Genomic DNA, 9,065 nt, shown 5'->3' on the forward strand with positions numbered 1-9,065 from the left:
CAGTACTCCAGCTGTGGCCTGACCAGTGCTGCATAAAGGGGGAGGATCACCTCCTTGGACCTGCTTGAGATGCATCTGGGGATGCATGACAAGGTACGGTTGATACCTATAAATTCATTTCATTTTAATTGTGGATTTTGGGTTTTTTAAGTCAGAGAATTTTCAGTTTTTAAACAGAGAAAACCAGGATCCCTGGTTATAATACAGCCATGAAAGGCATGCGCCTCTTAAGCAAGTTATAGTGGAGTCACAAGCCCCATGGTCCTTCTAAGCCAGTGGTTCTCAACCTTTTTGGATTCGAGGCAGCCCACAGTGGACTCAAGGGAGCCCTCCATAATTTTTGTGAATTGAATGGCACTCAGTTTTAAAAACTGTTTTACATATTACAATGCTCACCTCTGCAGAGGAGCTGGGCAGTGGGATGTGTGAACAGCCACGCAGGGAGAGCCTGAGCCTGTGCTTATTTGCTTATCTCCTCACATGTCTTTCATCTCCTTACATCTTGGGGCATCCTTCAAAGGATCTGATGGCAGCCCAAGGTGCCACAGCACCCTAGCTGAGAATCACTGTGTTAAGCCAATAGGAAAGCAAGAAACAATCAGGTTAACTCAATGACAAGCTGCGGATTTAAGCGATGATATTTTGCACCCTTTTTGATCCCAAGGAAACCCTTTGTCCCTTGGCAAGGTGGGTGCACCAGCATAATATTCCCTCCCCTTAGCAGGTGAAATAGCTCAGCAGCAGTGTTGTTATGCAGTGGGTATGTCTACCTGGTGTGGGGAGATGCTCTGCAGACATGCTCAAATTAGCGCTGTATGTGCTAGGTTCTGAAAAGGAAACAGTACAGCTACATTAGTACCCAGCTCATCAGCAGATGAATGCAGTTACATTGCTTCTGGGTAGGAAACTAGCATGATTGTGCCCTTTGAGGCCTTTTGCCCTGCGTAGATGCACCACGTGTGGTACGGCTCTCAATGTCAGGATCCAAGACATCACTCCTGTAAGCAGGGAGTCTTCAGAAACATGGAACTTCAGCCCAAATGAAGCCAGTAGCAAGAACAATAAATGATGGCAAGAGAAATGTCTAATGGTGATTGGGAGGGCCATTAGGGAACCTAAAAAGTAATTATATCTTTTCTCTTAATACAAGACACCCAATAATACTGAAAGCCAATATACATCAGTGCCATGAAAAGAGATGTTTTATTTCACAATCTATAACCAACCTGTGCAACTCACAGCTGCATGATATCTTCCAGGCCCAAGGTCCATGGGATCCCCAAAAGGAACGAAACAATGAAAACACCACACAATTCTTCAGTTTTGCAGTTTGATAATGCTGTCTCAACAGCATTACATTTTGCTCCTGTGTTCTGTTTGAGAAGAGCCCAACCCAAAACTTTGGGCGACAACTGTTCTGAATTAGGAAGGTATTTGATTTCCAAGCTCAAATTTGGATCCAGATTTCAAAAACAGCCCCTCTCTTTATCGCAGGATAACCCCAGCTGCCCAGTCAACCCTTCAACCTTGAATGTTGTGGTATTTGAAGTCTCAGTTGGAACTTTTAAGCTAGACCCAATGTCTTCTTTGGATGCACCTGCTAACTGGGGTTGTGACTGTTGCTTTCCTTTTCATTTGCTTCATGGTAATAAATATTTTCCCCATGTATTCCCACCCAGTTATGTTGACATCTATTTTTCCATTCACTTTATGTTGACATAGCCAGTTGTTCAACATAAGCCAATGAACCAAAATGGAGAAAGCAAACACTGCAGGAAGTGTGAGCAATATTTGCAGCAGTAATAGCTTACTAGAAATTATGCTTAATTTGCTCTCTCAAAAACAGTTTCAGTTATGTTTTTTTGACTTTTTTGTGGAACAATGAATCCTTGTATATACTCACTTAAGGGAAATTATGCTTTAATATAGTGCAAACAGAAAGATACCGTAACATTAATGAAATCAAACAGCAAAGCAATCAGCAAAGAAACTGCCAACAATGTCAAAACAATATTACTGCTTGTTAAAGTTATTTTAGGGTTGACTGTTTCATGTGGGAAACCTGTTCTTTTTCTAAAAAGTGATTGTAACCTGTCCAAATAGTTAGCTGCTTTCTCCATACTTTGAGATGATTTGCATTGGGTAAAATTGGCTGTAATTCTTCACACATACTGAAGACATCCTTGCAAGTCAGATAAGTTCCATTCTCTGCAACAAAACCAACTTCCTTGCTGTAGCAGGGCACTGAGGTGCCTGCTACTTGTGGAGCCCTAAGTGAGGAGCCCAGCTGCGGGTTGCCAGGGTAACCGGTGGGAGTCAGCTGACCGGAAGGGGCAGGGCCTGGCTCCTATATAACTCCCAGGCTGAAGCCAGGCAGGCAGTTGCCTGCCAGCAGCCATAGTGAGAAAAGGGAAGAGGCTGGAACGCACAGGCAGTTGTTCAGGTGAGAGATGAAGAAACCCAGTGACAGACTTGAAGGTGATTATGGCCAGACGGCTTAGGTTTACATTATAGCCAAAGGGCTTGAGTTTGTGTTGACATTTACAACCGGAGGTCCGGGTGAAGCTATAAGGGGATGGAGGAGGCCTCATAGGGAAGCCACGGCCACGTGGAGACCCCAGAGAAGCCCCGGAGAGGGGGCCGCGAGAAGCCCCAGAAAAGGGGCTGCAGAAAGCCAAAGCACTTGTGGGGCGCGATTCTGAGACAAGGCTGCAGAAGCTGTAGTGCCTGTGGGGTGTGATCGCTGCAGAAAGCCAGAGCACCTGTGGGGCGTGACTGAGACAAGGGTTGCGGAGGGCCCGAGCGCCAGAGGGAGAAAGACAAGGGCTGCGGACAGCCCAAGCGCCAGAGAAGGCGCAGAGAGTGAGATAGACCAAACAACCTCCAGTACGTCTGGAAGGCTTGGGGCATGGTACAGGTGTGGTTAGAGCCACGCATAGCCCATAAGGCTGGGGTGTTCGGATCCCCATTGTATAAACAAGGATTGGGGTAGCAGGAACCATGACCTTGAGGACAAGAGAAAACCTCCCTTTAACTTTCAGAAGATCAAGACGTGGCAGGAAAGAATGAGGGTGCATTAACACAAATTTGGCATGGTAGAGGGCACTAGGGGAGAGCATGGCAACCCTAGGATGTTTCCCCCTGCCTGATACACTTGCCATGTTGTTTTTAAGCTTGTTGACATTCATCCTGATGTATTTATACTCAGACAATGATTCGCATCAGTTAGGGTTGCACTGTTTGAACAGCATGCACTGTTCATTGGCAAAGGTAATAACAAAATTGACAAACTTCTTTTTCCAAATCTATAACTTCAAAAACAACTCAGTCATTTTCATTCTCTTTCATACTACCACAGAACTCTATTTATCTGATTCATTAAATGTATTTCATTAGCAACCATGCTTTTTTTAGATTGAGCATCTCTGCATGTGCTCCTCATTGCTGTCAGCAGCTATATACTGCAATTTGGGCATCAGTGGCCACACTATGATTGAGTTCAGGATCATGACAAAAGTAAGAAAGGAGAGCAGCAGAGTAAGGACCCTAGAGTGCAGAAAAGCAGACTTTGACTCATTCAGGGAACTGATAGGCAGGATCCCCTGGAAGGCCCATTTGAGGGGGAAAGGAGTCCTGGTCTGATGGTCTATATAGCATACCCTCCAAAACATCACCCTTGTAGTTCTCCCCTCTGCCCTTAACTGGAGACTTTCAACAGGCCTGTTTTCAGTTTCATATACTGGAGCAATCACACAAGTGCAATGACACACATACTCCCCTGTCGCAGAGCACTCAGGTGCCCTGTGTCTGAAAGCCAAGAGGGCTTGGGAGAGACCCCTAGTGGCGGGAAGGGGGAGGCTCAGCTGCCAGTCACCAGGGGCGCGCAGGTGCTCGTTGCTGGGGCAACCAGTGAAACCAGCTGACAGGAAGGGGCAGGGCTTAGCCCTTCTTAAGCCCAGGCAGGAGGCCAGGAGGGTAGTTCCTCTCAGATGGTAGGAACTTGGCTAGGACAGGCGAAGGGGAGAACTCTGATGGTGGGAACATCCCCAGTTGCTGCTGGGGTTGGGGAGCTCTCTCTCTCTCTCTCTCTCTCTCTCTCTTTCTAGTAGGGATTGAATCTTGTTTGACTGGATGGTCTAGCTTTTATGTTGTAGCCCAGGGGCTTTGTGTTCTTGTGTTTACTGTTTTGACCAGAGGACCGGTTGAGGCTATTAGGGGTTGGAGGAGGCCTCATAGGAGCTCCACAGTGGCATGGGGACCCTGGCACCAGAGAGGGCGCAGAGGTTTGGGGGGGCATATTCGCCCCAGCCCCAGAGCGAGAGGGGGCAGTGAGAAGCCCCAGAGCGAGAGGGGGCAGCGAGGAGCCCACAGAGTGAGAGGGGGCGGTGACGAGCCCACAGGGTGAGAGGGGGCAGCGAGGAGTCCACAGAGCGAGAGGGGGCGGTGAGGAGCCCCAGAGCGAGAGGGGGCAGTGAGGAGCCCCAGAGTGAGAGGGGGTAGTGAGAAGCCCCAGAGCGAGGGGGTGGCAGTGAGGAGCCCTGGAAGTAAAGGAGAGGGCCAAGGCATAACAGGGCCCAGGTCAAACCACATCAGTACCATCTGCGAGGCTTGGGCTGCGGTGTAGGGGAGGAAAGGAGCCGCAAGTAGCGCCTGCTGGCACCGGGGTGCATAAAATGGGCAGCCTCCTGCTGATTACACCAATCAATTAATCAATTAAGATCAAGGCATGGCAGATGAGTAAGCAGGCAGTTGGCCCATTGCAGGAGGGTGGAGTCACTCCCAGAAAGGCTCCGATAGCGATACTCCTGTCACCCACCCCCCCATCTTCAGGAAGCTTTGCCACCACAGGCACAACCCTGCCCCCAGTGCCTTCTGGGGAGCCTGCTTCTTGGGGCTGCCACAGATGGTATGCAGTAAGTCTGTCCCCCAGTGCCAGCAGCCTGAGCCCACGCTCGTATAGCAGCAGTCAAAGCAGTAGGAGCTGCCACCTGAGTGCAGACATCAGGGACAGGTAAGTTTTTGCCCGGTCCCCATATTCTGCATAATCCCCTCTCCCCCCACCCATCCCATGTGCTGAAGAAGCTTGCTATGCCTGTGGCAAGATACTGACAGTGACCTTGTTCTCCTGCTTTACCTGTAGCAAGTTAGGGGTTTTTGGATGTTTCAAGCTTTGTGCACAAAGTTTTTAGGAACAGACTAGAGAAATACTTGCCTTGGATGGTTTAGATAGGGATAAGCAGGGGGCTGGATTTGACGACCTGAGGTTTCCTTTAGCCTAGTTGTCTATGATTCAGCAGCCTCCAAATTTGCTGCTTTCCTTTTTCTTTTTTGGGGACCAGTGCATTCAGTTTTCTTCATAGTCAGCCTTTGTGCATTCCACAGATTCTAACCCTCTAGAAAGTGTGCTGTGCTTCACAGAAAATTTTTGGCATACTTTTTTCTTGATTTTCCCCCCACCCCTGCTTTTTGGTTACTTCAATGGCATGATATTTTTACTCAAGCCTCTTCCATTTAAGTTTTTGTTTGAATCTATTCTTAATTTTGTTGCAGGGCAGTGAAAGACATGCTGATAATACCAAACAAAGCATAAATGAGATGGCCTTCATGGGCACTGAATGTGGAGGTTTTACCACCTGGTGCCATTGCCTCTTGCTTATGTTGCATTGGACCAGGCTTTGCTTCTTTGTGTCAGCACCTCTTGAGGAAAGGTTATATCTCTCTTCCTGATGGTAAACAGGCTGACAAAATCAATATACCAGGCTGTCTGTACAACATTCAGGTATGTCCAACATTTTGTTGACATAAATGATGGGAAAGGAAAACTTTCAATTCACTTATAGACTTAAAACCTTTGCTGAAATAAACAGGCCAACATTTATATTGATGTCAGCAAGAAAGTAAAAATTTACTAACAGCTCAGAAAGTTGAGACTGGGACCTTGGGTTTTTTGTTTTGTTTTGTTTTTTGTCAGCATATGCAAGCTGCCAATATAAATGGGTTTGGTATTAGTGGGCAGAAGTGTATTAGACAAAACCCTGAGACCCACACTCAGTTTTTATTTCAAACTCCCATACAGTTTTGCCCAGGACAGAGTTTTTGAAACCTGCTAACCCTTTAGCTTCTGAAATATTTTGTAGTTATAGGTTCCACAGGGCATTTATTGTTTCAGTCAATATCAGAGTAAAATTGTAGGGTTTAACTCACTGTGTCTAAAAGCTCTGAAAGGGTATATGGCATGATTGCCTGACTGGACTTGATAGTCCAGGAGGTCTCTTCCTGTCCAAATTCTTCAGAGATGCCCTTTTGGAAAAATCTGATCTTTTCTGGGTGAGCTAGTTTGTAGGACTATAAGTTGGGCTATTTTTTTATAATTGCAGTTTGTAACTCATGTTGACTTTCAGGCTCCACTTACTATAGACCTTACTTATGCAAACTCCAAGGGAGAAGTGTGCTTGAAGGACTGCATGAAAATCTAGGAAGGGGCTCAGAGTTTGGCAGCATATCAGGAAATGTTCCTGTTTTGTGCAAATGTTGCAGAGACTTTCTTTCTCCGGTTATATTGATGTTAAGATTCCCATCAGTTCCAAAATGGGAGCAGAGTTAGGGCCTTGTCCTATGGGACACTTAATACATGTTAAATCTGTGGGATACTATTCAGTATTAAAGTTGAATGTGTTCTGAACAGTTGCACAATACTGTTTACTATGATCTCTAACATGCACAGCACATGCTCTGCCACCAGAGTGCCAGTGAACAGGTATTCTGGCATGCTTTGCTGGAGCACCTTTTTCACATATTTCTGACTAGCTGCAAACAGGTGAGTGCCAAGGAAAGCACTAGTTAGCTGGCCATCTTGCTGAGGATGTGAATTCCAATTCCTTCTTTGCCAGGTTTGGGATATCCAGTCCTGCCTTGACTGACTGTCCCAGCATCAGATCTCCAGCAGCTTCCTAGAGATGGCCAGTGACAGAACCAAGCAAATCTTTGCTTTGGCTGCTGTAATCTTCACTTATGTGAGTTCTTGGCCCTGGTGAGGTATTATTTTGAGGATTGTGATGCTGTCATAGACAACAAGCTGGCCCACTTGCAAGAGGTACAACACGTTGTCATGCGAGCCATGATGTTGTAGACCCAGTATTGAATGGCACCTTACCACTGCTGGCCACTACTAGTGAGCTTGGACTGGTAGAAGCACCTTGTATTTGAATTCTGGGACAATGAGCAGTGGTGTCAGAACTTTAGGAAGTCTCATGGCACATTTATGGATCTTTACCCCAAGCTGTTCCTCGCCTCCCGCCTCGCCAGCGTCAGGACATTGGGCTTCAGTGCCCTATACCTGTTGAGAGATGTGTGGCCCTAGTGATTTGGAAGTTGGTGCACACCAACAGCCTCCATTTTTTCACCAACCAATTCAGCAGATAATGGAGACAATGGCCATGCAGGTAGTGTGTGTTTCCATACATGAGGAGCTGGGGCCTTAGTTCATCCTGCTTGGTGATCTGCAGGAGGTCATTGTGTGGATGAATAGATGGGCTTTCTGAACTGTTTGGGGGCCACTGATAGGACCCACATATCCATTCATGCTTCCTTAACCATGCCTCTGATTACATAAACTTTAAGAGGTTTTTCCAGTTGTACTCCAAGCATCTAAGTACCCCGGCAGTCCTTGGCTAATATCAGTTTTGTGTGGTCAGGCCAGGTACAAAACACCCACACATTTAGGAAATTAAGTTTCCTGGAGAAGATAGATAGACTAGGGGGTGGTTCACCCCTGCTTCTCCTACGATGGACTTGGCTCAGCTGATTGTTTCGTCTTGATCAGTGGGGACCCGGTATACCCACTTCTCCTCTGGCTAATGGAGCCATACACTGGCTGGCTGGACCCCAGGAAGGAGTTCTTCAATTACTGGCTGAGCAGCAGTGGTGGAGTACACTTTTGGGCACCTAAAGGCCCACTGGAGGTCCCTTGGGGTTCAATTTGAACTCAGGCTGTGGACCATTTCCAACTTTGTTGCTGATAACTGCATCCTCCTCAATATATGCAATGTGAGGGGTGAAGCCCTCCTGGATACTAGGACAACTCCAGATGGACCCATGGTGGAGGAAGCCTCTGGCATTTTGAATGGTGTCTGGGCTGAAGCAGTGCTCCAGGCTGAGTGTCCTACCAGCAGACCATCCTGATCAGGGAAGCCTTGGCTAACTACTTCCTGCGATAAAATGCTGTCAGAACAGAGGGGGGTGCAGGTAACCCTGCAATTGTGAACTCTTCACCACAATTCACCTTAGCACTTTTGCTGGGAGCTTAATTCCTGCTCTCACCATTTCGGCATTCTTATCCTCTGTTAATATGACACTGCTGCTCTTCATATGGCTGTGAATCCTATTGCCTTGCATCCCTGTGTAAATCAAAGTGCATAGGCGAGTGGGTGGAAGGGGCAGAACTCACTAAGTCCCTAACAATGGACAATGATTATGATTGGCACTGGTTTGGGATATGCACAGGATGTGGCAAGTGTATTTGGAGTCCTACCCATACAAATGCCCAAACACAATCTGTTCCCGTATTTGTTCCATTAACCAGGGCACATCTACAAGTGCACCTGATTGCACAGTAACCACCAGTACTGTACAGTCCCAGGGCTGCACAGATTGTTTCTGATGGTACTGTGCAGTAGCAACAAGCAACTGTGACATTGCCACTACTGGGCAGTGGCACTGTCCTGCAGTGGCAGTGTCACGGTTCGTGCCTGCCAGTACTAGGTCATCATAGCTCATAGCTACAGCGATGTAGCGTCTCATGTAGACACACCCCCAGTCAAGCTGATCAGGCCAATCTCAAGAGAGACATATCTACATATAAGTAAATAGTTAATACATAGGGTGCCTGTAGAATGGATTTGATGGAACCTATAAAATGAATGTGGTTCTGTAGTATAAGTGCCTTCCTGTCTGCAGCTCTTTCTGTCAGCCTTCTCACCATCAATGCTTCATCTCCCCTTTGGAAAGCTAGTTTGAAAGCAAAGTTATGTTTCAAAAGTCACAGTTACAGTGGAGTTTTTTTCCTT

The sequence above is a fragment of the Crocodylus porosus genome, unplaced genomic scaffold (assembly GCF_001723895.1).
Source record: "Crocodylus porosus isolate Cpor-Errol unplaced genomic scaffold, CroPor_comp1, whole genome shotgun sequence".
NCBI lineage: Eukaryota > Metazoa > Chordata > Crocodylia > Crocodylidae > Crocodylus > Crocodylus porosus.